The sequence below is a fragment of the Mastomys coucha genome, unplaced genomic scaffold (assembly GCF_008632895.1).
Source record: "Mastomys coucha isolate ucsf_1 unplaced genomic scaffold, UCSF_Mcou_1 pScaffold23, whole genome shotgun sequence".
Lineage (NCBI taxonomy): Eukaryota > Metazoa > Chordata > Mammalia > Rodentia > Muridae > Mastomys > Mastomys coucha.
Window position 1 is genome coordinate 18,587,889 of NW_022196906.1, and position 6,000 is coordinate 18,593,888.

Sequence of the window (6,000 nt, forward strand, 5' to 3'; positions counted from 1 at the left end):
ACAGAAACAAATCCCAGAGAATGAAGGAAACATCCTAGCAAAAGGCCAGCACCACACACACAAAGAGTGTCAATCATCTACCTACAGGACAGATGCTCAGACTGGCTTAAGGGAACAAATACACCACTATGATGCCTACAAAAGATAAACTTCACTGGAAAGCATAAAGGAAAATAAACAATGTAAGTTTGAAACAAAAACCTAGGGTAGCAACTGCAACAGCTCATAAAATTAAGTTCAAGGGCCAGTGAGATTCAGGTAAGGGCACTTGCTGTGCAAACCAATGAAGTCTGTGGTCCCAAAAGCCAGAAAGAAAGAACTCCAATCCTCCTTACACATGCACGTGCCTGCATGTGGACTAGCATGGATTCAGATGCATGGCTAGGAAATGACAACTGTAAGAGAGAGGTCAGCTGACAGTATTCACTAGAAATAATCAGCACTACTCCAGGAGCAAGAGAAGATAAAACAGAGCATAAATCAGCATGATCCATAAATAAAGACTATCAACTTTATTGGGAAAACATACACATACTTTGCTTAAGCAAAGTAAAAAAATCTAAGTCTATGTGTGTATACACACACACATATCTACCATGTAATAACAGTATCTTAAAATTTCATATAATTTTTTTCTAATCATAAATGAGGTAAAACTAGAAAATAACTAGAAACAGCTCTTAGAATCCTTTTGATGGAAAATAAATAAACCAAAATTTAATTACCTTTAGATCATGCAGAACGTCACAAAATGTCAATTTAGAAAGGATACAAAAAGCACTACTTATAGGAAAAATTCAGACAAACTTCCTAGAAAATAAGAGTGATAAAAGCAAAAAGGCCAAGCATTTTCTTACATGCTCTATCTTGCAAATGGAAGTGAGATTAACTCTATAAAAGTGTGGTTAAAATGGCTTGGAGAGGAGGAAGTGAGAGGAGAGGTGGTCAGGAGTTCAGCAGCCCTGCTGCACAGCAGGTGACTGTCATGAGTGACCCCTTCTCCACTGCAAAATACAAGGATGGATGTGAAGAGCGCTAGTCACTAAACAACAACAAATTTATCAAAGGACAGGCTGCTGTTTAACATTCCACAATGTAGCAAAGCTTCCACACATGATACTGTATATACTAAAGACATACAATATTACCTATCAAATTAGAGAAGTTGGAAACATATTGTTTTAATAATAAATGACCATTTCCTATATATGTACATATGTAAAATTTGTGCATGCAACTTCAGCTAGCTGGGTTCAACAATACCTCTTCTAAAGCACACTCCCTTGGTGGCAGACAAAGAATGGGCAAAGGTCCTGCAGGCATGTGCCACAGCTCCAGTCAGATGACCATATTCCTAAGGAAGCCGAGTTTGCACTGAAAAACCTCCACAGAGAAGATCCTGAGCGCTGTAGGCTTCACTGGTGTTCTCTGGCTACAATTAAGGAGAAATGCTAGCTCTACCCAAATGCTCTATGAAGATAAGAGATCGAACCTGTCTTCAAAAATGTGGGAAGGTACCACTATCCTGAAACCCAAATCAGACAAAATCATTACGGATTAAAAAAAAAAACCTTATAATTTTCATAATTAAAGGCAAATATGATTAAACTACTAGCCAGTCAAACCTAGCCCTTACAAGAAAGAATAACACAATGAACAAGTGAGGTTTGCTTCTAACGTACAACCCAGAGTTAGTTAGAAAGTCAGTGAATGTGGGGACTTCTGGATATGGAAGACTCAGAAATTCCCTCCCCCAAGGCACCTATAAAACCAGACAAAAGAGTCACAAACAACCATGCCACAGCCTTCTAACCTAACAGCTACCAAGTTGTATTCACTGATTAGAAACTAACTTTCCTTAAAGAAATGGGAGTCTGTGGCACTCCTGCCTAAGCTGTCCCATCCACCATCAACACCACCATGGATGCTCTAGCTTGCTGGGTCAATGGCTTGTTCTCTTTGAGGACAATGGGACCAGTTTAGAAACTTGATTTGAAACATATTAGAAGTAGCATGATCAGCACCAGCAGGAAATGAAAGACAGAGCCTAAAGTGCAACCCCAGGACACAAACAGAAGGCGGGCAAAGCAGGTGTAAACGCTACCTTGAGACCCTAGAGATGAGGCAAGCACCTAAGGGATGGGGACAGGCAAAGAGGGACAGAAGGTAAAAAGACTGGAAACTTTATCAATATTTATTGAAGAATGTTGATTGGCTTCTTATGAATAATAAAAACCAGAAGTTTTTCAGAAGCTACAACCAACAGACAATTCTATAACTGGTAAAATAATAATAAAAAAAAATAACCACAACAACCAAAATAAAAAACTGGAATAAAACCAAAACCTGACAGACCCATTGCTAAGAGACCTGGCTATGAAAAGTTAGAAAATGGAGTCATATAGGTTAAAAAGAAATAAGCCTCCTCAAACACAGCAAGAAAGGCAATAAAAATGGTGGAAAATGTTCATAAATACAAAAGGCAGTGACCCCCTTTGTTCTTCTTCTTTTTGTTTAAGATAAGAGTACATAGCACAATAATCTGAACTCCTGCTGTTGGCACTAATACATGAGGTCAGTGGCACAGTGTGAAAAGGAGAGGAAGGAGAGAGATTCTAAAGTGAGGGCATTATAGAGTTAGCCTGAATTAAGCCAACATTAACCTAAGTAGATTCTTTAAAATTAAGATACACATTGCAATCTCTACAACCACCATTGAAAATTAAGTAATGAAGAGTTAAGCACTGCAGCACTTTCTACCAACCTAAGCCAACCTAGCAAACTAAGGACACATCAGTGGGTCCATGGAGAAAAAAATGGGGTGTGTGTGTGTACAATAATGATAAATCACAGAAACAACCATGGCAACACCAACTAAAGCTTATTGAGCACTGACTGCATGCTATCCTGAGAAAGTTCCTTTAATTTAGGTAAATTCTGTAAGATTTCACATGTCAGATGTGGCCATTCAAACCTAAGAAACCATGAAACTGCTGAAACGAATATACTGGAAAGTACAAGTGTGCTTTTGTCTGTTTGCTTGTTTGGTTGGTTGGTTTTTTTTTTCCTTACTTTTGTTGTTGTTTTTGAAAGCTACAGAATTCATTACTGGCAAAGTGAGACCTACTTAAAACTTATACTTGAACCCTCACACCTTCGAGCTTATCAGAGAGAAATGATAGATACAGACGCAGGTGCAGGCTCAGGGGCAGGGGCAGGGGCAGGGGCATGTTCCTCCAAAAGGACAATGAATGGAGGAGGAAAGATGCTTCCTTAGCAACAGTACATAAGGATGCTGCAGGCCTTGCTGTAGCTCACTGTTACAGTTCTAGAGACATTCACCAGGCTTAGGTCACCTCATGTGTGGAAATCTACACTGACATTAGGCTACAACAGAAATGTTACCAGTGCCTTCAGTCTGAATATGTCTTAATTAGTTTGTGCCCCAACAGAAAGGTAACAAAGTCCGCACACATGAGCCTGGGGCTATTTTCCTGCCTTCCTTCCCAACCTCTGCATCCAAGCTGACTCCATTACCCCTCTCCCTCATCGGCACAGATGCCTCCTGATTCTCTTTCTGTGTGCTCCTGATGCATCCCAAACTTACTACTCTTTGGTCACAGCCTTTGTTACCTTTTGTATTATTATAGTTGCTGGGAGGCCCCTAATTGAGAATGGGCTGATTACAACATCAAAAATCAAGTTAGCAAAGCGAGGCTAGGGACTGACTCATGGAGGGCGGTACACTGTCGCTCACTGGGAAAAGCATGAGACTAGCATGTGTATAAGCCCAGCATTGTCAAGGGTGAGACAGGAGAATCACTGGGACTTGCTGCCACCAGTCTAGCTACAGGTTCAGTGGGAGACATTGTCTCAAGACACTAAGGTAGAGAGTGATAGAACAGAACACCTCATGTCCAACTCTGCTCACCCACAGGTACCCACACAAGCACCATGAACACACCATACACACACACACACACACACACACACACACACACACACACACACAAATAAAGCAACCATTCATAAGAATCCTTAATAAAACAGAAATTGTAGACCCTTAGCAGCACACCACAAGAGCTGCTGGCCTACAAAAGCCACCAAATGGCAATAGGCTCTTCCTCCCGGCTCCAGCCTATGGCTACTGCAGTAAAATGTCCCACTGGAGCTGTCCAAAATGGGGTTTCCTGTCAAACTGGCAGCACCACACCATCTCCTCAGCTGCAGCCTTAACAAGAGTTTACTAGCTGTCCATGATGATGCCCTGCCTCTCCTGCCTCAGGGTGAGCAGCCCCTCAGGAGCTGTCCACACTTGGGGACACCTTTCCAGCCTCAGTCCACTGCCAGCAAGAAAAGCTGTGCGAGGTGGCAACACCTTCTTTCCTGCCTCAGCCTACTGCTTTGTTAAACACTACTGCAGGAGCACAGGAGCTGTCCACGGTGGGCTGGCAGGCATTATCACCTCTTTGGCCTCACCTCCTCCCCTTAGCAGCCCCACAGAGATAGTGCTTCAGAAAAAACTACAATGGGGAAGGTGTTCCTACACTAACCCATGGGCCCAATTCAAGGAAAAGGGGTGTGAAAAACAACAACAACAACAACAACAACAACAACAAAAACCCTAATACCTGAGCTGGAAAACCCACCAATCGCTAAGCTTTCCACAAAGTATCCACCAATCCCCGAGCAGGAAGTGCTCCATCCCTGAGCTTCCCTCAGGCTCAGGACTTTAAATTCTACCAACGCTCCTCTCCCCTGAGAAGCTCTGCCCACTCGGAGATTCTACATAAACACTGCCCCTTTGTCCAGTTGCCAGCTATCCACTCCTGGGAGCAAAAGGCTCCCTTGATTCATCCCACCAAACCCTGGACCCTCCAATAACTCTCTTTCATGACATTTCCTACCTGGTGTGACTCTATCATCAGAAGAAGCACAGAAGAAAAGAAGAGCAAAGAGAAGGATTGAGTCTGAGACTCCTGAGCTCCTCAGCTCAGCTGGGGATGCCCTCTCCTGGGAGCTGCAAAGCCTTTGATGAGGAGGCTTCCTCTCAGAGCTGTGTGGTTCCTGGGCCCCCATGTTCCAGGATGCCCTTCCACTGGTTACCTTTTCACTTCAGAGCTGTGTGGTTCCTAGGCCCCCATGTCCCAGGATACCCTTCAATCTTAGCAGAAGCAATTACAGAAATGTTATCATTTCATTCTCTGCCATAGCCTAACAAAACAAAATCTCTTAAGTTTAACACAGCTCTCACTATGAATAGCAGTATACACAACCATCCCATACATACACTGGCCACAGAGAAGATGGGAAGGGCAGATTCTGCCTATGATTTCGAAGATACTGTCCCATTGGTTTTAAAAGGAGACTAAAGAAGTCAGAAAATGGCTACACAGACCTCAAATGTTAGTTAGGCCTTAATCTCCAGAGTTCCTGCTTTACATTTTCTACATCTTTGTGACATGGAAATACACTAAAAAGAGGACTGTCTTAATTCTGGAGATTAAAAACTATATATATACATACATATATATATATATATATACACATACAGAGGAAGCTCCATTCCCAGGTGCTCTGACACAGCCAGGATCAGAGACCTTGGGCTCAAGCTCTGCAACCAGTCCCACAAAACCCAGAGGAATCTCCACTCCCAAGTGCTCTGACACACCCAGGATCAGAGGTAAACAGGAACCAACATCTGTCCCAACACTGGGAGTAACTGGGACCAGCAGGACCAGGCACACAGGAATTCCACCAGCCCAGTGACTCCAGTTCCTTCCTGTCTGTCTGGGTTAGTGTTCTAAGCAGACCTTGGGCACAAGCTCTGCAGCCAGTCCCACAACACATAGAGAAAGCCACACTCCCAGGTGATTTAACAAGCCTAGGATCTCAGGATCCTAGAGTCACAGGATCACAGAGTCAGCTTGATTCTGAGGAGTTCTGACACAACAAGGATCACAGGAAGGACAGGCTCCAGTCAGATTTAGCAAGGGCAGG

The 6,000-nt window shown here is 43.1% G+C and overlaps 1 protein-coding gene across 3 annotated transcripts in view; it reads right to left on the reverse strand.

Annotated features, from left to right (window-relative positions):
- The window catches only part of Dpy19l1 (dpy-19 like C-mannosyltransferase 1), a 95,724-nt gene that overhangs the window by 23,117 nt on the left and 66,607 nt on the right, over window positions 1-6,000 (reverse strand). The window lies entirely within an intron of this gene.